We start from the raw sequence: 23,795 nt of genomic DNA on the forward strand, positions 1-23,795 counted from the left end.
GTCCACACTGTAAACTAGAAACTCTCAGGTCAGATTTCTCTGCTGCTCTCACACGTTTTTCTACCTTTTTACGCCCTGTTTGCACGATAACTTTTCCACACAAAACACGGAACTTTTTTTCTTTGCGTATTTGAAAAACAAACAAAAAAAAAAAGATTTCTATAGCAGCGGGATGAAAACTACCTGACTTCTGTTCCTGTCTAAACTACTAGAGCGTGTCGTCTTCAGTCAGGTCTCACAGTTCGTACAAGACAACAACCTGTTCGATCCATATCAGTCTAGCTTTAGGCAAGGTCACTCTACTGAAACTGCTCTCCTGTCAGTTACTGATTACCTGCGGCTTGCCAGATCTGCTGGTCAATCCTCAGTCCTTATACTGCTGGACCTGCCTGCTGCCTTTGACATGGTCAACTATCATATCCTCCTCTCCACACTCTCGGGGCTTGGCATCTCAGGATCTGTTCTCTCGTGGTTTATGTCCTACCTCACAGGTATATTCTTCAAAGTATCTTGGCGAGGGGGAATGTCCAGATCACATGGGCTGACAACAGAGGTGCCTCAGGGCTCGGTGCTTGGCCCTCTTCTTTTTCACTATACACCTCCTCACTCGGTGCAGTCATTAGCTCTCATGGCTTTTCCTACTACTGCTATGCAGATGACACTCAGCTTTTCCTTTCTTTCCCACCTGACGACACAAATATCAGCATGCCTTGCTAATATCTCCGCATGGATGAAGGATCGCCACCTTCAGCTAAGTCTGTCCAAGGCCGCACTTATTGCCTGTCCAGCCAATCCCTCCTTATCGCCACAAATAAGCGTGCAGCTTGACTCCATCATGCTTGTATCTACGTCTTCTACCAGGAATCTTGGTGTCATGGTAGACAACCAGCTGACCTTTAACACTAGAAGTCCCAGAGAGGGGTCAATGGACCTTTCTACCTTTACAACCCAGAGATGGGTCGATTGACCAGTAGGATTTTAGCTAAAATCCTGTCTTAAGCTGCGAACAGCTTCTTTTGTTTGTAGACGAGTCAATTACTGGCACACCCCAGGAGGGCGCATACTTAGGGGAGACACTGTAGACTCTTGAAACCGGACTGTCAACTTTTGCCCAAAGCTTGGCTTGAGACACTGCTTGGTCCCCTGAGTATGAGATTGGAGTAGACCTCAAACAGATTCAGAAAGGTTTTCCTGCATTCTAGTATATTTCAAATAATTAAAAATATATTTGATATGATATATGATATATACCTCCTCGACACATTTGTGTGCTTTTAGAAGAAAAAAAAAAGATAATCATTGTGGGCCTTCAATAAAAAAGCAAACAATTTAGAATGATATGACAAAATGATGAATTCATATTTTTTTTAAAAATCACTTTAAAAGGTCCAGCTCTCCTCTTTTCATACAAATGAAAAAATACAAATTTTTCAGAATTTTTGACCAATTTTTCAAACTTTCTAACCCAATGTTCATGTACCTTATGTCCAAAAAGCCCAAGCAATGAACAATTTTGAATATTTAAAATGAACATTTTTTGATTGTGGTGGTACAGGCAGGGTCTGTGAGTAAAATGTCCAGAAGCATTAGTGTCTAAGTCAAGAGGGCATAAATGTCAACATGACAAAGATATAAAAGAACAACTGTGAATTTTTTCCAATGCTTTTTATTTTTGTCATAAAAAAAACAACAAAACAGTTAAAATAATGCAAGTAATGAAACAATTTCACAAATATTTACACAAGGCTACAGTGGCATGCCCTTGTGTGAATGGCTTTTCTGCTCTTTCAGCAGTCCGTCTGTGCTAAGTCCAAACATGCTTGGCACTTCCATGGTATCTCCATCCTGCATTTGCCACATGTGTATTTGTAGCAGTCAACACATCTTACAGTTGCGCAATTGTTCTTGCATCGATGGTTGACCTGACATTTTGCCCTTTTCCCAGGGCTAGGTGTGGGAGGTTGCTGCTGAAGCAGTTGCTCCTTATGTGCCTTCTTCTGACTCACATGAGAGTTGGCCAACTCTTTCGCGAGCTCAACCAGGAAGTCCACTCTTCTCTCCTGCACTCCGGTGCATTCCTTATGAAGAACATGAGCGTTCAGTGCCGCCATGTCGATCATGTTGTAGAACACGGCGACTGGCCATCTCCGTGTTCCTGCACGCACGCTGTACTCCCGCACCATCTGGTCCATCACATCCACACCACACTTTGTGGTGTTGTATTGTGTGACAGTGTTTGGCTTCCTTTTGGTGGTATTCTCAGTCTCAACCACATTGTGCATGCTGCTGAGAAGATAGACAGTCTTTTTCCGTTTCGGCGCATATACTGTGAGTGTTGCACCAGTGGTGGAAAACACTCGAGTGGTGAATTTAGTGTGGTCCTTCTGTCTAGTTGACTGAGGAATTTCCCGGCGAATCTTGTTGACTGTGCCAAGGATGGTGGTTTTCCGGCTAAGCAGTCGTTGCGCAAGGGACAGCGATGTAAAAAAATTGTCTGTTGTTACAGTTCTGCCCTTATCCATGAACGGCTCCATCAGCCTCATCACTACACTCTCAGAGAGTCTCTCTCCACTGGGACTACTGGGGTCCTTGCCAAGATATGGCAGGATATTGCAAATGTACTTTGATTTCAAGTCACAAGCCAGCCAAAACTTAATGCCAAATTTGTCCGGTTTTATGCCAAATTTGTCCGGTTTTGTTGCAATGTACTGCAGAAAACTGCAGTGAGTCTTTGTCGGGAAAAGCTGTTCATCAATAGTGATGTGTCGACCAGGGTTATAAGATCTGATGCAGTTATTGACAAAAGATTCCCACAGATTAGAAATTGCAGCAAACTTATTTGTCTCCACTCGCTCACTGCGTGTGAACATGTTATCAAAGCGTAGGTGTTGCATGATGTTTTGGAAGCGGTTTCGGGCCATAGTAGCAATGATTCGTGGGTTTCCCAGCTCTGCTGACCAATTGTCACGTAGTGATGGAACTTTCTTCACCCCCCGCAAGATAATAATTGCAATAAATGCCATTAGTTCTGGGAGGTTCATGAACCATTCTGCCTGCTCCTTTTGCCGTGCATGCTGAATGGTCCATTCTTGAATGCTACGAAGCATTTCAAGTGTTATAAAACAGAAGAAGCTTTGAAGACGAGTCCGGATACTTCTTCTGGCCTTAGCAGTTGGCTCTCCATCTGTGCCGTATGGTTCTATTGGGGTGAAATTGAGACATGTCCCCAGCTGTTCTTCATGCCACACTGTGCCATCTTTAGCCATCTCTGTCCTCTCACTTCCCAACCGAGCCCTCTTTTCTGGCAGTGGAGCAGTCTCATCATCTGCAAGGTAAACAATTTCACAATTTCAGAGGACGAAAATAGGATGTTTTGGAAATAAGATTAAAAAAATCCTTTATTTGTACAAAAATGGAGAAATTCCAGTGTTGCAACTCACAGTACAGGACAAAGCAGAAAGAAAGAAATTTGTCATACCAAAAAGTTCAATAATAGTTTCAAATCTTACCTGAAGACTGCTCAGAGTCAGAGTCCGAATCCAGCTGAATTTGTATCTCTTCTCCATCTGAGTCACAAGGGTTTGTATCGTTGAGGATCAGGTCCAATGCCTGCTGAGTTGTAAGCCGCCTCTGCATTTTGCTTCCTTCTATTTGTTGGAGGTGAAGCTAGCTACTATTTATCCCCCTCAGCCCACCATCCCCCACTGCCACAGAATTTACCAGACGTTTCAAGGTAACAAGGAGGGGCTGGATGCAATGGGTGCATTCCTCAGGTAATGGCTGCATTTACAAATGAAGAGATGCTAATTTTTGCCAGCAGAGTCGTCAGTTTGGACTAAAGGTCTTTCGACCCTTCTCTGGGACTTTAGGGAGATATCAAAATTCCTGGGACTTCTAGTGTTAAGGACCATGTTGCCTCGGTTGCCCGGTCTTGTTGATTTGCTCTCTACAACATCAGGAGGATCAGACCCTACCTGACTGAACACACAGCCCAGCTCTTGGTCCGGGCTCTGGTCATTTCACACATTGACTACTGCAACTCCTTACTGGCTGGCCTGCCTGCATGCTCAGTTAAACCTCTGCAGATGATTCAGAATGTAGCAGCACATCTGGGCTTTAACCAACCCTAAAGAGCTTGCGTCAGTACCTTTTTCATCTGCTTTATATTGTTAGCTGTGTAAAAAAAAAAAAAATTGTGTCATCTGCAAATAGTATACAGTTTAACAGTTTAGATAACAATGTCATTAATATTAGTAAAATTGTACATGTGACTAAACCTGAAGACAAATCTTCTTCATTTTCTTCTCTAATTTCTCTTCAGACTGAGCAGCTGTTCCCTCTCAGATGAAGGATGTTCAGCTCTGTCCTCAGTTCTCAGCTCCCAGTCCTCCAGGCTGACAGAACTGGACCTGAGTATCTCCGACTCAGGAGTGAAACAGCTGTCTGATGGACTGAAGAGTCCACACTGTAAACTGGAAACTCTCAGGTCAGATTTCTCTGCTGCTCTCACATATTTTTCTACTTTTTTATGCTTGTTTGCACGATAACATTTCTACTCAAAACTTAAAACTTATTTTTAAATATTTTTTTTAATAAAAAATAAGAATTTCTACAGTAGTGGGATGAACTATGAACTATCATATCGTTCAGGGAAAACCCACATTGGGCAAAAACCATGTAGTGTGTGTAGTGATCTAGCATCACTGAACCTTTTTTTTTTTTTTATTTAACATTAATTTTAATAATCAATATAAAATATTTATTATTATTAATATCTATCAACTTTGGGCACCACCACACTCTTTGGCTTTTAATGGAAGCATGGAGAGCCAATAAAGTACTAGATTAATAGTTACATTAGTTAATTCAAGCCAGTCAAATCAAATCAGTCTCAACAAGCTTATGAAGTGAGTTCCATTTTGAAGGGACCAAATCATGATTCAAGAGGACTAAATCACAAACACAATTAGTGGTTATTTACTAAACTAGTCTAAATGTCAAAGGGATATTTACTAAAAGGGTGAATGGAAAAAACACGACTCAAACAAACATTGTAAAACGCAAGTGTGAGGTTCAAACCAGAATCTTATTTTAAGGCAATGTAAGATGAAAACAGAAATTAATTAACCTGTGGTGTTAATTAAACTAATGTTTTAAAAAAAAGGGCTGAAAAGGATATCTGAATCCTATAAAGCAAAAAGAAATAATCTCATTTGTTTAACCTGGAAGCCTAACTGAAAAAGAAATTATTTCACTATAACCGACTCTCTTAAACAGCCAACCATATTTTTAGCAGTTAAGCAGATAAGGCTGGTATGACACGTCCGGTTCCGTTTGGATCAAGTCGACTCACTTACAACCATTTTGATGACACTCCAGTGCATAGGGGGGAAGCCTGGATGGGTGGTTTGGGTTCCGGCAAACCTCCCAGGGAGGCCCAAAGGTTCCTCACACATGGTGGTCTGCTGGTTTGGGTCTGAAGGTTCTGTCTGCTTATTTGGTCTCATCTCGAGACACCGCTGGATCGGTAGTGTCAACAGATGGTGGATAGTAAACTTTTCTGTCGAGTTATGGCAAAAAAGATCAAAAGTCCAGCTTTGATGAGCCAAAACTGGAAAAACTTAGTAAACTAGCGCTGAAGTGTGCAGGCTTAACCAGTTAAACAAATATGTTTAAAATGAAAACAAACTTAACAGAGTTTAACTAGTTACAAAAGAAAAAGAAAAATAAGTAGACCTAAAACAAGTGATGTGCAGGGGCGGACTTGCTCTCTCCATCCTTCACACATGTTTAAAATGCTGGCTGCTGCTTAGATGAATTTTCATGCATCATGACTAAAACCTCATTCTTCTGCAAACTCCGTTCTCTCTCCGTTTCCTCCACCTCTCTGAAAGGTAAGTGGAAAGTGTGAAAAAGAGAAGAAGAGGCAAAGCCTCAGCTCAAACTCCAAAACCAGCTCTTGCTCCAACTCTCTAGAATACTGAAAGCTCTGAGTTCTTTGTTCTAAGTTTGGGGCACTCCACACCCACAAGGCAGTGTAGTTTACTTTCTCCAGCCAATGAGCAGGCTCTGTGAAGCTTGGCTGGAGATCAGATAACCTACATGAGGCTGGTTTAGTGTTAAACCTTTCTGATTCCCTTTTTTGATGCATCCCATCTGCTCCTTTTTCGAAGTGAGCTACAATAAAAGCGGATTTATACTTGCGTGGTGCTTGCGTCACCGCCGTAGGCGCTGTGTAGCTCCATGGAGGCCCGACTAGCACCTCTTCCAGACCTGATGTGCTCCCCTGCTACGCAGATGGTTATAATGGGAAATGGTCTATAATTATTTAGAGCTTTACTGTACCTGGAATGATACTCAAAGTGCTTTACATTACATTCACACACACATTTACACACTGATTGCAGAAGCTGCCATGCAAGGCAGCAACCACGATGAAATTTGGGGTTCGATGTCTCGCTCAAGGACACCTCGACATAAGTGAGACAGGCTGAGGATCGAATCGACAACCCTCAGTCTCTACCCACTGAGCCACACCGCCCCAGGTTAGAAGGAAGTACTCCCTTGTGACTGATCAGTTTGGGATTACAGGTTCCCGTATTTCTGGATCTTCTCATTGAATTTGTGTAGTAACTGCCATTTTTAGGTCAAGTTGATGAGAGGCTGATCGAATTATTTCTTTGTTTTCTTCCACAAGCTAATAAAGACACAGAGCCATACTGGACGCCATTGTTGTTTTAAAACAGAAAATACATACTGAAGCAATCCGTCAAAAGAACTCCGACCGTGTGAGTTTACCGGCCGATACCACCCCCGCTGTCACCTTCAGATTAGGAGAAACTGCAACATGACACCAAAACAATGCATACCCACTATGCTCGAGTGCAAGATCAAACTCACCAGCGTCAGCTAGTCAGTAGTGTCGTGGGGACGCGGTTTGTGTTTGCTGCGCAAGCAGTAATCTCGGGAGCACGTCCGCGGTGTTTTGGGGGGTCATCTGTAAGGATTGCCTCACATGCCCGCTGGTTTTCGGTGGGTAAAAACCCGCCGCTGATCTGCGTGAAGACTAGGGTTGGATTTGGTGATAGGTAAGTTTGGTTAGGCAGGTAAGGTAGCGGGGCTTGTGGTCTGCCGCTGTGTGTTTGGTGCCTTTTGGTCAGCGTTTTTTCTTGCTTTGCTCGTGCTTCTGTTTGTATTGTGGGGGAAGTCATGGTAAATGTGACAGAGTTTTTTAGCTCTCCCACTGTGGAGTTTTTGGATGGGCGCAGCGAATGCCAAACAGGGCCCGTGCGTCAATTTGATATGTCTCCTAGCTGGCGTGATGGGGGTGATATGTGTAACTATTGCCATGGGAAAGGCCATTGGAAATCGGACTGACCAGTGTTAAAATCTAAAAGTAGACTCTCGAAAACAAATGTTATGGCCGTTGCGTTGTCGAGAGCACCTGTGGATTGGTCTGTGGTTCCCCTTTGCCCTGTTTTCGTCTTCTCTTCCCCTCTAGGTGACGGGTGATTTATGGTGGTGGTGGTAATGGTGGCTTAGTCTTGGGTAATTATGCATATTTGGTACATGGTTTTGATGTTTGGTTTATTTTTGTTTCGGTGATTCTTGGGGAGAATCCCCGTCTTTATGAGGGGGGGTGTCACTGCCCCTTCCTCCTTGTGGCCGTGTTTTTTAATTATGTGTGTGTGCAGGGGAAGCTGGAGTGTACCTGGCTGTGCGTGTGTGCGTCAAGGGCCCGACGCACTGCGCGTATAAAAGACCCGCCTACAGCCAGCCTGGGGCGCGCTCTCCGCTCCCAGGCCGCACCTGTGCCGGCTGCACCTTGTCGTTTGCTTAGCTTTACACCATACAACACTGCACTCATTACATTCTACACACAACCATGCACGCACCTACATTTCTGATTTTGCAGACAACCACACTTCATGGTTATCTTATTTTGCTTTAGTTTTCGTTCATCTTTCATTAATAAATTATCATAATTGGCTTTATCTGTTGTTTGGCGTGATTTTGTCATAGCCGTGAGCCGGGTTATAACACCGACCGCACGCAGACACAATGTGAGCATAAATCCGCCTTAATCTGTAAGCCATAATGATCAAAATGATAACAAATAAATGCTGGAAATATATCACTTTGCATATAAAGAGTCTATATAATATACACTGCTCAAAAAAACACTTAAACAACACAATGTAACTCCAAGTCAATCACACTTCAGTGAAATCAAACTCTCCAATTAGGAAGCTACAATCAATTTCACATGCTGTTGAGCAAATGGAATGGACAACAGGTGGAAATTATAGGTAATTAGCAAGACACCCTCAATAAAGGAGTGGTTCTGCAGGTGGTGACCACAGACCACTTCTCAGTTCCTGCTTTCTGGCTGATGTTTTGGTCACTTTTGAATGCTGGCGGTGCTTTCACTCTAGTGGTAGCATGAGACGGAGTCTACAACCCACACAAGTGACTCAGGTAGTGCAGCTCATCCAGAATGAGACATCGATGCGAGCTCTGACAAGAAGTTTTGCTGTGTCTGTCAGCGTAGTGTCCAGAGCATGGAGGCGCTGCCAGGAGACAAGCCAGTACATCAGGAGACATGGAGGAGGCCATAGGAGGGCAACAGCCCAGCAGAAGGACCGCTACCGCCGCCTTTGTACAAGGAGGAACAGGAGGAGCACTGCCAGAGCCCTGCAAAATGACCTCTGGCAGGCCACAAATGTCCATGTGTCTTCTCAAATGGTTAGAAACAGACTCCATGAGGGTGGTATGAGGGCCTGACGTCCACAGGTGGGGGTTGTGCTTACAGCCCAACACCTTGCAGGGCTTTTGGCATTTGCCAGAGAACACCAACATTGGCAACTTCGCCACTGATGCCCTGTGCTCTTTACAGATGAAAGTAGGTTCACACTGAGCACATGTGACAGACATGACAGAGTCTGGAGACGCCGTGGAGAACGTTCAGCTGCCTGCAACATCCTCCAGCATGACCGGTCTGGCAGTGGGTCAGTAATGGTGTGGGGTGGCATTTCTTTGGGGGGGGCCGCATAACCCTCCATGTGCTCGCCAGAGGTAGCCTGACTGCCATTATGCCATTAAGTACTGAGATGAGATCCTCAGATCCCTTGAGACCATATGCTGGTGCGGTTGGCTCTGGGTTCCTCCTAATGCAAGACAATGCTAGACCTCATGTGGCTTGAGTGTGTCAGCAGTTCCTGCAAGACGAATCAAGCTTTGTTTATAAAGCCCTTTTCATGCCAAAGGCAATGCAAAGTGCTCTACAAGATAAAAAAAAAATAAGCACAATTCAATTCATGCATATTAAAACCAAGATAAGCCTTTACACATCAAAAAAAATTATTACCACCTCCCCCGACTCTTTAACGTCTGTCTCCAAGCTGAAAGCAGGTATAAAATATTAAAAGTAATAAATAAATGCCTGGCTTGATGCTGCTGTGGGGAAACGATGTTGTTATGGGGATCCATCCACACCAGGAACTTGTCTCCCTTCATGGGCTGCCGCCACGGCAGCCTCCCTGAACAGGGCAGACCAGGGCCCACACCACAGCCATAAGACTGCAGTTCAGGGCCCCAGCCAACCAGACAAGCGCAATCAACACAGCAACAACCCCCAGACCGAGCAGGTAAAACCCCTGCATGGAGGATCCCCATGAGGAGAACACTGGAGTTAAAACGAAAATTAAATTACCTAAACAGTAAGAACAGCAGAGACTGAATAAATAAATAAATGTATAAGTAAATTAATAAATAAATAAGAAGCAATACAGTTGAGTAAAATGAAAAGAAATTAATGTGAAATAAAATTATGTAAAATAAATTAAGATCTAATAAAATTTAGTTAAAAGCCAAGCTAAAAAGGTAGGTCTTAAGCCTCTTTTTAACACATTAACGATCTCTGCAGCCCTGAGGTCCTCTGGCAGACCGTTCCACAGTCGAGGGCCGTAACAATGGAAAGAGGCTTCGCCATATGTCTTGGTCCTCACCCTTGGAACAACTAATAGACCACTACCAAAGGACCTCAGGGTCCGTGAGGGTTCATAATTTAAAAGCAAGTGGGATAAATAAGAGGGCCCAAGACCATTAAGACATTTATAAACTACTAAAAGAACCTTAAAATCAGTCCTGAAACACACGGGGAGCCAATGCAGCGATTGTAAGACTGGTGTAATGTGTTCCCGCCCTCTGGTCCTCATCAGAACACATGCTGCCGAGTTCTGAAGTAGCTGTAGGTTCGAAATTAACTTTTTGGGAAGACCAGAGAGCATGCATCAGCACCTCCGTGCTGGCAAGAGAGAGAAATAGGTGGACTCTGGCGATGTTTTTAAGATGATAAAATCCTGTTTTTGTTAGATTTCTGATGTGTGTAATAAAATCCAGCTCAGAGTTGAAAAGAACACCCAGATTTCTCACACACTGAGAAGGATTAAAATGATGTAGTCTTAATAAAATTATCTTTCTCTTGCCCTCGGACCGATAATTAAAACTTCTGTTTTGTCCTTATTGAGCTGTAAGAAGTTCTCTGCCATCCATGACTTAATATCTAAAATACAGTTTAAAAGGACGTTAACTGGCTCCAGGTCATTAGGAGACACAGTGATGTAAAGTTGCCTATGATCAGCATAGCTGTGAAAATAAATGCTGTGTCTCCTGATGACATCCCCACAAGGTAACATATACAAATTAAAAAGTATCAGGCCTAAAATTGATCTTTGGGGAACCCCACATTGGATTTTATGGATTCTTGAGGAGCATGTATCCATACTTGCATAAAACTGGCGATCTGTGAGATAGGAGTAAAACCAATTAAGAACAGTACCTGAGATGCCCACCAGACTTCTGGGTCTGTCTAATAAAATCTCGTGATCAACTGTTTCGAAGGTGGCACTAAGATCCAGTAGAACCAGGACAGAAAGTTTCTGTGAGTCTAAGTTCGATCTAAGATCATTATCAATTTTTAAAAGGGCCGTCTCGGTACTGTTGTTTGTCCTAAAACCAGACTAATATTTTTCTAAAAGCTTGTGTTTATTCAAAAATTCATGCAGTTGAATAAAAACTGTTTTTTTCTGTCATTTTACTTAAAAAAGGTAATTATCAAGAATGTTTGGATCTAAATTACTCTTCTTCAGAAGGGGCCTCACCACCGCTGTTTTAGAAGGCAGCAGGGAAGACACCCGTCTGAAGAGAGTAATTTACTATGTTTCAAAGCTCACACTCCAAGAAACCATAAAATGTTTTTAAAAGTGATGTGGGAATTGGGTCTAAAAGGCAGGTTGTTGGGTTTAGTTGGGAGAAAACTCGACCAAGCATTTTCACATCAACCAGGACAAAACTCTCCAGTGTTTCCTCAGAAAAAGACAATGCCTTAGATCTGTTAAAATCAACATCTCATTGAGATAAAAGACAGGATCTAATAGTATTGATCTTACTTGTGAAGTGGTCTGCAAATTAGTTTAAAATTTCATAATGGACTGTTAATTTTGTTTTTCTCCATGTCCTCTCTGCTCTCCTGCAGCCTCTTTTTAACTCATTAATTTCCAGGCTTCTCCACAGTGCTTTTGATTTAACTCCTAATGTTTTTGTTTTAAGTGGGGCTGCTGAGTCAATGGCTGATTTAAGTTTGGTGTTAAAATGGTCAACAATAAAATCACACGATGCAGGTAAAATCTGAGCAGGAGTTTGGTTTAAAATTTCAGTAAAATTTGCACCCACTTCAGAAGTAATATATCGTTTCCTCACAGTTCTCACCGAGGTCTCCTGCTGGCTAAAACTGGTGATATTAAATAATACACAGTAGTGGTCTGACACAGCCAGATCAACAACAGAGGACACACCAGCGGACAGGCCATAGGTAATGACCAGGTCCAGGGTGTGACCTCTGTTGTGAGTAGGCTGTGTTAAATGTTGCTTAAAACCGATGCTGTTTAAAATGTTTAGAAACTATATGGTGTAATAATCACTACTGTTATCAATTTGAAGGTTAAAATCACCAGTTATTAAAATCTTATTGTATTTAATATGTATGGTTGATAAAAACTCTGAAAATTCTTTAAAAAAACAGGAAGGAGCGTTAGGTGGTCTGTAATTTGTACTGGATAAAACAGGTGGGTTGTTAAAAACAAATGGGTGATGCCCAAATAAAGAATAGTTTGTCAAAGAGATGTTTTTTTGTGCTGATAATGACTGTTGAGCAATCAAAGCTGTTCCACCTCCTTTTTTTTTACCTCCCCTGATAGAAAATAAAAAATTAAAATTTGGGGGAGATGCTTCAGTGAGAATTACTGAAGCATCAGTGCCAAGCCAGGTTTCCATTAAAAAGAGACTGTCAATGTTATTATCTAAAATCAGATCATTAATAATAAAAGATTTGTTTGAAGTGATCTGATGTTTAAAAGAGTTTAGTGTTGCAGGAAAGTTTCGTTGTAAAGTTGTGGATATGGGTTCTGAACTGGGAGCTGTATGATGACCTGATGGTAGAAGTATGTGGATGTGAACAGACATGTCTGTACTGTCTACTGGTGATGTGTACTGGTATGTGATGTGTCTGAGAGGAAGCTTTAACTGGGGGAGGTGTGTACCGGCAGGACCGTCAATCTGAGAAAGCTTTGCAGGACTGGAGGGTGAGATCAATGTTCATGGTGAGAAGATGAGAGCCTATGTGATTTGGATGTATGCCGTCTGATTTGAAAAGGTGAGGTCTGTTGTAGAATGTGGTGAAGTTGTCGATGTATGGAATACTAATGGAGTGACAGTAACCTTTTAACCAAATATGAATTTGGCGGATGTGGCTGAACTTGACGTCACCATAGGGAGGTGAAGGAAGTAGACCAGAGATGATGCGGTGTTTATTTACCTGTTTGATGCTGTTGACGATGTTAATAAAATACATTTTTTGAGTCTCTGACTGTTGGAACTTGAGATTGTTTGTACCTGCATGTATTACAACAGTAGAAGCTGAGGGTGTTGATGGAATAGATGGTGGGCGGAGTTAGTGATATTTGTAACAGTTGCATCTGAATGAGAAGATGTGATGCACCTGTTCATGCGGACATGCTGGACAATGGAGTCTCCCACAATGAGCATGTGGGGGCCAGCTCCAGGCACCAAGAGCACCCGTTTTTTCATGTCCATAGAGCCACAGGGTAAGGTGGAGGTCTTTACAGGAGCGGCAGTGGTGGAGGCGGTCCTCGTCGGATTGACGGTGGGAGTGGAGGCCGAGGACCCTGCATGAGTGACTGCTGGAATGGAAGTGGTGTTCCTCGTCGGTGCAATGGCTGGCTGGCGTTGCGGCTGAGTTTCCTGCTGCTCGCATGGAGGTGATGCTCTCCATTGTACTGACAATGGGACTGGAGGTGGAAATCTCTGCTGCAGCAACCGCAGGTGGAAATGCGGCGGTTCCAGCCCCGCAGAAGCACGCTCTTTGTCCGAACGGCGACGGGACCCGGTGTGACCTCTCACTGCGTCTTTCAGGAGCTGCCGGCGCTTTGCTGAAGATGAGCGCCGAGATTCTCCGTCATTACGGGTGCCAACAGAAGCAGCCGCCTGTCGAAAGCCACCCTGCCTCGCGTCCCCATTCCCGACTTTCACTGGATCACAGCTGGGTGGAGGAGCGATCAGCCCTTCCTCCGACGTGAGTGCCAGAAGAGCGTCAAAACGGTTGGAGAGAGCAAGTCCACCTCTGTTCTTCTTTCTGCGGCAGACCACCTCAGACCAAAGTTGTTGTTTTGGTGTGGAGCTCAAAGAGGGACATGGTGATGTGGTTGGGTCCCATTGCACTGTATCATCGAGAGCCGCCTTTAATGAGGCAATATGTATGGAGCGCTGTTGGTGGGCCAGGTCCAGTAGACTATCAAGTAGCTCATTTTTTGATTGAAGTTCATCAGTGAGCTTGCTAATATCTTTTTTGAGGTAAGTAATTTGCTTGGCAGTGTTTGTAGATTCCATGTCATGATGAACAGGCACTGAGGCAGCCATTTCAGATAAAACTTTTTTTCTGAATTAAAATAGCTTTTAAAAGTAATGCAAACTTAAAATGCAATGTTTTAGAAGGCTTTAGTGGTGGTAAAAACAAGTAAAAGATCTGTAAAAATCCATAAAACATTAAAAACAGTCAGATTCGTCAGAACGTCTATGGACTGGCCCGCTCGTTCCCCAGACCTGAATCTAGTTGAGCACGTTTGGGACATCATGTCTCGCTCCATCCACCAACACCAAGTTGCACCACAGACTGTCAAGGAGTTGGTGGCTGCTTAGTCAAGGTCTGGAAGGAGGTCCCTCAGGAGATTATCTGCCACCTTCTCAGGAGCATGCCCAGGCGCTGTAGGGAGGTCATACAGGCACGGAGGCCACACACACTACTGAGCCTCATTTTGACTTGTTTTAAGGACATTACATCAAAGTTGGATCAGCCTGTAGTGTGTTATTCCACTTTAATTTTGAGTGTGACTCCAAATCCAGATCTCCATAGGTTTATAAATTTGATTTCCATTGATAATTTTGTGTGATGTCAGCACATTCAGCTATGTAAAGAACAAGTGTTTAATAAGAATATTTTATTCATTCAGATCTATGATGTGTTATTATAGTGTTCCCTTTACTTTTGAGAAGTGTATTAGTTTTCCCCTTTAAGCTGAATTACTGAAATATATTAAGTTTTGCAGTAAATTTGAGTTTTACCTACACATCACTCAGTTTATTAACTAACAGAAGAAAAGATGATATTTTGGTTTCACTGAGGAAATGTAAATGAATTTTTCAATGATTCTCTCTGACTTTAAGTTAAATTGTACATGTGACTAAATCTGAAAACAAATCTTCTTTATTTTCTTAAATATCTTCTCTTCAGACTGAGTGTCTGTGGCCTCTCAGAGGGAAACGTTGCAGCTCTGTCCTCATTTCTCAGCTCCCAGTCCTTCAGGCTGACAGAACTGGACCTGAGGATCTCCGACTCAGGAGTGAAGCAGCTGTCTGATGGACTGAAGAGTCCACACTGTAAACTAGAAACTCTCAGGTCAGATTTCTCTGCTGCTCTCACATGTTTTTCTACTTTTTTATGCCTGTTTGCAGAACTGCAGACCAGCATCATAGCCAGGTCTCAGTGTGGTCCAGTTCTCATCAGAGACCGTCACCTTTCCCTTAGACCTGCTGAATGTCTCCCATTACCTTTTCCTAAACCTGGGACATTTTACAATGAGGTCCAGGAAAAGAGTTTATGAAAAGATGATTGTAGGTCTTTTTCTATTTTTACCAGACACCTGCTGTCTCATATTTTATATCATAAATAAAAGAAGCACATTGTGAAAGCAAGATATTTATGACTGACAGGTGACTTTTAAAGATGTCTGATGTGGATTCCAAAGATCAAATAAGAATAAACATGAAACAGAGGACTAAACCATTCTGTACATCACTCAGTTTATTAAGTCAACAAGTCAGATAAAATAAAGGGATGAAAAAGGACTGATGCTAAACACTAAGGGAGCATTCACACCAGAATATTCCGGGGGGCTCGGTTTCCATTGAAACATTTCACACCTTCCTTTGGTTCAGTTTGCTTTCACACGTCTCTTCACTTTAGCGAGCAAACTGCTTTGAGAACAACATGCAGTTCCAACAGCTACTCACTAGGGCTGATATTCCCTAAAACGACCACTGAGCAAGAAAATAAAGCAGGAATAGGAGTAAAACCCAGTTCATGGATTGGCCAGGACGTTCACTGCAAGTAAACCATGGAGCAATAACAAGTTTCTGCAATCATGGGGTTTCTGTTTTTACTCTGGTATTCAGACCAGATCCAATTTTCACTAGAAGCTGCACAGTATGAGCAGCTGGAGAGGCAGTGGACTATCTAACATGTTGTGCTGTGTCGTTCTCTACATCACTTCCTGTCTTTGGTTGACTGGATTGTCCGTCTGCTTTCACACTGCAAACAAACTACACAAGAGTTCACTTCCAAGTGAACTGAGACCCCCAGTTTTCAGTGGACCAGCAGAATGTGAATGAGTGTTTACTTCAGATGAACCTTACTATCCATGGAAGTGGGCCAGGGTTCGTTTAAAGTGGACCAAATAGTGGCGGTGTGAATGTGTCCTCAGATTAAAGCGTCTGATGGCAGACGGGACAAAGGAGCCTCTAAACCTCTGTTATGTAGCTCAGAGTAATGAGACGTTCACTGCAGCTGCTCTTTAGACCAGCTAAGATTTCGTCGAGAGGGTGGTCTTTGTTGTCCAGCACTGCTTCCACCTTCTCTGTTTTTTTTTTTACCTTAATTTATACAGGGTTAATTCACTGAATCACGAGGACACATTTCCCAGAGTGACCTGTCCACAAATACATCTAATACAAGTAGTTCCAAACATACATTTCTCCACTACAGTGCTCAGTGAGTCCAGCCTTAGTTCCATCACTGAAGAAGCCTTTTCCAGCAGTTTCTTCAGCCTCCTCTTGTCCTTCTCTTTAATGCTGCCTCCCCAGCAGACATCAGCATAAAAGAATGTGCTCACCACCACAGATTGATCGAACATGTGGAGCATCTTCTGCAGACATTGAAGGACCTTAACCTCCTGAGTAATACAAACAGCTCTTTCTCGTACAGAACATTGGTATTCCTGGACCAGTCTAGATGGTGGTCTATGTGGACCAGGAGGTCTACATGATGTTCAGGATCAGTCGGTTCTTATAAAATTATCAGTCAGCAGTCTGCACTCATCTTTCTGCCCATCCCTGGTACATGCCACTATTGCTGATCTTCCAAACCTGGCAAGTCTTGTAGTTTTACTCAACAGCAACGCCTATGAAATAAAAAGCATCATGATAAAAACAGTAGAAGAACATATTTTCTTTTCTAGCTAAAAATGTTATTCAGGAACATCACTGATGGAAATGAACAAATACTAAACCACTAAAGAAAAGATCTTAAATAAAAGGATCCATTCACTGGTTTTTTTCAACTTCCTTGAAGTCACATCAGAGTTAACGGATCAGGAGGGAATCCTACACACCCCTCCTCAGAGACGCTCCTCCTCACCTGAAATCCTCACCTGTCCTATTCAGATGTTCAGACTGTCTCTGACAAACTACAGTTCCAAGCTGAAAGTTCTCAGCCACCACGTTGAATCTTTGTTTCACTCATAGACGTGATGACAAGGTTATAAAGCTGATTTTCCTCCACAGATGATCTTTCAGTCTACATCCAATATGAGGACTTATTAATTTTGATCATATATATTTTTATTTTTGTATTTTTCTCTAACTGTCTCTTCAGGCTGTGTATGTGTGGTCTCTCAGAGAGAAGCTGTGAAGCTCTGTCCTCAGTTCTCAGCTCCCAGTCCTCCAGTCTGACAGAACTGGACCTGAGTAACAACGACCTGCAGGACTCAGGAGTGAAGCAACTGTCTGCTGGACTGAAGAGTCCAAACTGCAAACTGGAAGCTCTCAGGTCAGGATTCATCACACTGAGTGTTTAAATGAGTTTTTAGTAATGAGCAACAGCACACCTGTAGAAGGTGTTTGTATGACTGTCAGTCTGTATGACTTACTCCGCCTTACACCACAGAAACTGACCTGAACCTGTAACCTGTCCTGCACCCTGAATCAAATCAAATCAAACTTTATTTATAAAGTACCTTTCATGCCACAGGCAACACCAAGTGCTTTACATGATTAAAAACATTTATGTATTTTAAAAACAAAACAAAGTGGAAATACATAATAATAGAAACACTCACCAAAATATTTCACACAGCCGCACGCACACACACACATGCACACACACACACCAAGCAGCCCCCCTCCCCGTTCTATCTCGAACTGAATGTTATTATAAAATACTAAAAGTAATAAGCATCCAGCCTGATGCTGCTGTGAGGAAACAATATTGGTATCATGGGGATCCAGCCACACCAGGAGCCAGTCCACCCGTGTCCAACAGCGGCAACCACCCCCATCAGGACAGACCGGGGCCCACACCACAGCCAAAGGCTACAGTGCAGGGCACCAGCCACCCCGATAGGTACAATCATCCTGGCAGCAGCCCCCAGACCTAGCAGGCAAAACCCCCGGCGTGGAGGATCCCCTCGAGGAAAACACTGGAGTTACAATAAAAATTAAACAACCTTAAGAAACAATAAGAACCGCTAACAATGAATGAATAAGTAGTACAGTTGAGTAAAATGAAAATCAAATGATGTCAAATAAAATCATATAAAATAAATTTAGATCAAATAAAATTTAGTTAAAAGCTAAGCTAAAAAGGTAGGTCTTCAGTCTCTTTTTACAAATGTCAACGGTCTCTGCAGCCCTCCAGTAGACTATTCCACAGTCGAGGGCCGTAACAATGGAAAGAGGCCTCGCCGTATGTCTTGGTCCTCACCCTTGGAACAACTAAAAGGCCAGTACCAGAGGGCCGCAGGGTCTGCGAGGGTTCATGACTTAAAAGAAGGTCCGATAATTAAGAGGGCCCCAGACCATTAAAACATTTATAAACTACTAAAAGAACCTTAAAATCAATCCTGAAACACACGGGGAGCCAATGCAGCGATTTTAAAACTGGTGTGATGTGTTCCCGCCATCTGGTCCTCGTCAGAACACGTGCTGCTGAGTTCTGAAGTAGCTGTAGGTTCAAAATGGACTTTTTAGGAAGACCAGAGGGCAGGGCATTACAGTAATCTAATCTACTAGAAATAAAAGCATGCATCAGCACCTCCGTGCTGGCAAGGGAGAGAAATGGGCGGACTCTGGCAATATTTTTAAGATGATAAAATCCAGTTTTTGTTATATTTCTGATGTGTGTAATAAAATCCAGCTCAGTCGAAAAGAACACCCAGATTTCTCACACACTGAGAAGGATTAAAAGGATGTAATTTTGAAAAAATGATCGCTCTTTTGCTCTCAGGACCGATAATTAAAACTTCAGTTTTGTCCTGGTTAAGCTGTAAGAACTTCTCTGCCATCCATGACTTAATATCTAAATTACAGTTTAAAAGGACATTGACTGGCTCCAGGTCATCAGGAGACATGGTGATGTAAAGCTGTGTATCATCAGTATAGCTGTGAAAATCAATGTCGCGTCTCCTGATGACATCTCCAAAAGGTAACATGTACAAATTAAAAAGTATTGGGCCTAAAATGGATCCTTGGGGAACCCCACATTGGATTTTATGGATTCTTGACGAGCATGTATCCATACTTACAAAGAATTGGAGATCTGCGAGACAGGAGTAAAACCATTTATGAACAGTACCTGAGAGGCCCACCAGACTTCTGAGTCTGTCTAATAAAATCTCGTGATCAACTGTATCAAAGGCGGCACTAGGATCCAGTAAAACCAGGACAGAAAGTTTCTGTGAGTCTAAATTAAGTCTAAGGTCTGCAAAGTCCTCGCAAGCAGCGTCTGATGCAGGCATGGAGGACTTGTTAAAATCTGTGTTTGTTAAAAGATCAATGGTTTTAAAAATTAAATTTGGGTTGTTTTTATTATTTGTGATAAGATTTGAGTAGTAGAGTTTTCTTGCCTGTTTTACTGAATTATTGTAGATTTTGAGTTCTTTTAAAATTTCATAATGAACTGTTAGTTTAGTTTTCCTCCATTTCCCCTCTGCTCTCCTGTATCTTCTTTTTAACTCACTGATTTCCAGGCTTCTCCACAGTGTTTTTGATTTAACTCCTAATGTTTTTGTTTTAAGTGGAGCTGCTGAGTCAATGGCTGACTTTATTATGCTGTTAAAATGGTCAACAATAAAATCACACGATGCAGGTAAAATCTGAGCAGGAGTATGGTTTAAAATTTCAGTAAAATTTGCAGCCACTTCAGAAGTAATATATCGTTTCCTCACAGTTCTCACCGAGGTCTCCTGCTGGCTAAAACTGGTGATGTTAAATAATACACAGTAGTGGTCTGACACAGCCAGATCAACAACAGAGGACACACCAGCGGACAGGCCATAGGTAATGACCAGGTCCAGGGTGTGACCTCTGTTGTGAGTAGGCTGTGTTACATGTTGCTTAAAACCGATGCTGTTTAAAATGTTTAGAAACTCTCTGTTGTAGTAATCACTACTGTTATCAGTTTGAAGGTTAAAATCACCAGTTATTAAAATTCTATTGTATTTAATATGTATGGTTGATAAAAACTCTGAAAATTCTTTAATAAGACAGGAAGGAGGGTTAGGTGGTCTGTAATTTGTACTGGATAAAACAGGCGGATTATTAAAAACAAATGAGTGATGCCCAAATAAAGAATAGTTTGTCAAAGAGATGTTTTTTGTGCTGATAATGACTGTTGAGCAATCAAAGCTGTTCCACCACCTTTTGTCCCTCCCCTGATATAAAATAAAAAATTAAAATTTGGGGTAAATGCCTCGGTGAGAATTACTGAAGCATCAATGCAGAGTCAAGTTTCAGTGAAAAAGACACAGTTTGTATTAATTTCTAAAATCAGATCATTCATAAAAGATTTGTTTGACAGCGATCTGATTTGCTGGGAGCTGTATGTATGAGATGTAGACATCTGACGGTAAAAGTATGTGGATGTGAACGGACATGTCTGTATTGTCTGCTGATGATGTGTACAGGTATTTGATGTATCAGAGAGTAAGTTTTAACTGGGGGAGGTGTATACAGGCTGAATCTGAAAAAGCTTTGCAGGACTGGAGGGTGAGATCAATGTTCATGGAGAGAAGATGAGAACCTGTATGATTTGGGATTAAGCCATCTGATTTGAAAAGGTATGATCTATTGTTGAAGTTGTCAATATATGGGATGTTGAAGGAGTGACATTCACCTTTTAAACAGATGTGAAGCTGTCGGATGCAGCTGAACTTAATGTCTCCATACAGGGGTGAAGGTAGTGGACCGGAAACAATGCAGTGTTTATTTAACTGTTTGATCTTGTCAGTGAGGTTGATAAAATCCATCTTTAGCATCTCTGACTGCTGGAACTTAAGATCATTTGTGCCTGCATGTATAACTATGGTGGAAGCTTAGGGGTGATGATGAGAAAGTTGGTGGGCGGAGTGGCCAATGTCAGTGAATACTGCACCTGAGTGGCAGGATGTGCTGCACTTGTTCATGTGGACATGACGGACAGTAGAATCCCCCACGATGAGCACAAGAGGGCCAGCGCTAGCCGCCAGTAGTCTCCCGGTAGCGGTAGGGCGGTCTACCGCATCAGAGTGCGATGCTGCTCTCTCTGCGGTGGCGGGAGGAGAGACATCAGCTCCTGCAGCAGTGGACGCAGGAGAAGAGGACGAGGATCCAGCTCAAGTTGCGACGCACTCCCGGTCGAGACTCCAGGGGTGCGTCTCGGCATGTCTCTTCACCGCGACTTTCAGGAGCTTTCGACGACTCGAGGGGCCCTGGGATGATCGTCGTGTCCTGGTCGCTTTGGTCCAGACTGACGATGCGCTGATTGATGTCCCACCGGCAGTCCCGGCAGCCACAGAGTCACAGCCGGGCAGCGGAGCGTCAGACAAAACCTGGAAACGGTTAGATAAAACCAGGCAAGCACTATTGGAGTCTTTCTTGGGATGGCAGACCACCTCAGACCAAGATGGCAGGTGTTTCGGCGTGGCGCTGGAAGAAGGCCAGGGCGAGGTAGCAGGGTCCCAAGTCATTGTGTCCTGGAGAGCCGCTTTAAGTGACGCTATGTGACTCAACTGCTGGTGGGCTACATCCATCAGGGAATTCAGCTGATTGTTTTTGAACTTCAGTTCCTGGGTTAGCTTCCAGATTTCTTCTTTCAGGTTAGTGATCTGTCTGTCTTTTATTTCCAGGCTGTTATTGGAAAGTGCCAAGGCAGCCATTTCAAGCCTTCTCTGATTTCTGGTTAAAACCGTTCTTTATAAAACCAGAATATTAAAAGCTACGGTTAAAAATAGTGTGACTGTACATTTCAAGCTTTTTAAAAAGCTTAAAACAGTCTTAAAACAGCTAAAAGGCAAATAAACCGGTAAAAATTAAGCAAAGTCGGGCAGAGCATCTTGTACAGCGCCGGAAGCTTAAAGACTTCTACATTCTTCCACTGAAGGTGGAAGAATGTGTAAAGTTTTCTAATTCAGTTTTATTTTCACTGATTTACAAAACACAAACTTGTAGATCCACTTATAAACAACAAGAATTAATGAAACATTGGACAGATATAGGGGGGATGGGGTCTGGAGAAGGTCCATACTATTTGGTCTGTTTTTCCCGAAAGTTGCTGATTAAGTCATGTACATGGCATGCATGGAACCAAATCCGATTTCCCATTTTAATTGTTTTTCTCCCCTTCCATTAAAAATAATAATAATAATTACAAAAGATAAAAAAAAAAGCCTTTACTGTCATCCACCCTTCTGGGACCTGAATTAAAAGTGCAAATATACAAGTTGTGAAACAAGCTTGTAAAATGAGATGGCAGGCGCTGCCACTGTGAACAATGAACATATAACACACAACATGTTTGCACTTAGTGGTTTTTCACAATTAGCTAGTTTTCAAGTTTTGAGCATACATTTACGAACAGGTCTCACTTCACATGTGTCACTTTAATCTAACTTAAAAAAATTAATACATTAATAAAAAAAAGTGCCTCCTCTTGGAAGAAAATAGTTACGCATTTAGCGTGTTTTGACAAACAAATAACCAAAACCATTTCCCATTTTGGGAATGAAATAACGTAAATCAAAGTTTCATTACACTTAATATGTGTTTCAAGAAAATGTACCTCTTGTATAGAAAAGACTATTCCACCCTGTCTGGGTCAATGTATGTTGTCCTGAACCTGGGGTCCATTAGTGAGACAATGTCCAAGAGTTCATCCTTCACATGGTCGCTGTATTTATCATTAAAGTACCGCTGTATGTCTTTTTTTTTTTTTTTTTTTTTTTTGTTGTTGTAGTGAGTTAACTGTCTTCCTCCGCTGGCTGTAGGAGACTAGTTTTGATCAAATGGAGTACCGGTTTAATATAGGAAACACTGACATAAGCCTCACCAGACAGGGCATCAGTCAAGTCTTGATGTGGTCTAACAGCTTTATTTACAGACTCTAAAACATCTATGTCTTGCCAAGTGGGCACAAGATGACTGCTTTTCTTGTCTGAACCCAGAACACGAGCTACAGCCTTTTTCTGTTCTGTTTAATTTTTTTTGCATGAAACCCTTCTAATCGGCCTCTGTTATTAGTTTATAAGGGGGTAGACCAAGCTCAGCCTGTACTAGGGCTGCTCGATTATGGGAAAAATAATAATCACGATTATTTTGATTGAAATTGAGATCTCGATTATTTAACACGATTAGAGAAAGAGAGAGTTGGGGGGGAGGGGGGTCATTGTGACATTTTAAGTGTTTACTGTGGTAATGCAGACTAGTTTCTTTCTACTAGGTCCCTGTAGCTATTGTTTCTCTGAGACCAGCAGCTATGTTCTGCCCGGTGCGATCTGGAAAAAAAAATAGTCTGAAGACATTTCGTTTTCACGTTGAAATCCACGTCAATAAAAGGTAGCGAGACATTTCTATACTGCTTGACCACAATTCCATAGTGGTGGCGAAACATAGGACTGTCGCCATGTCTTTCACAACACCCTCACCACACTCATCATACAGGGCAGGAGAGACACTCCACTAAAATGGTGTTGAGATGGCAGTGATGCCATTTGTCCAAAGTGTTGATGAGTTTCTTAAATCCCGGATTGTTTGCTGTGTTAAATGAGAAAAAATTTCTGTTTGTTTATAACGTTTGTCTCTCTGTGACTCTGGGAGCTGGTAGATTATTTAGTCGCGACTCACAAAAATGGAAC

At 42.4% G+C, this 23,795-nt stretch overlaps 1 long non-coding RNA gene across 1 annotated transcript; it reads left to right on the forward strand.

Annotated features, from left to right (window-relative positions):
• Positions 1–17,300, forward strand: LOC121646991. The gene is made up of 4 exons (XR_006011733.1): positions 1–28; positions 4,322–4,486; positions 14,867–15,031; positions 17,285–17,300. It is a non-coding gene; the product is annotated as an uncharacterized LOC121646991 (long non-coding RNA).
• Positions 17,301–23,795: the final 6,495 nt, after the last annotated feature.

Source organism: Melanotaenia boesemani, chromosome 10, assembly GCF_017639745.1.
Source record: "Melanotaenia boesemani isolate fMelBoe1 chromosome 10, fMelBoe1.pri, whole genome shotgun sequence".
In the NCBI taxonomy this organism is placed as follows: domain Eukaryota; kingdom Metazoa; phylum Chordata; class Actinopteri; order Atheriniformes; family Melanotaeniidae; genus Melanotaenia; species Melanotaenia boesemani.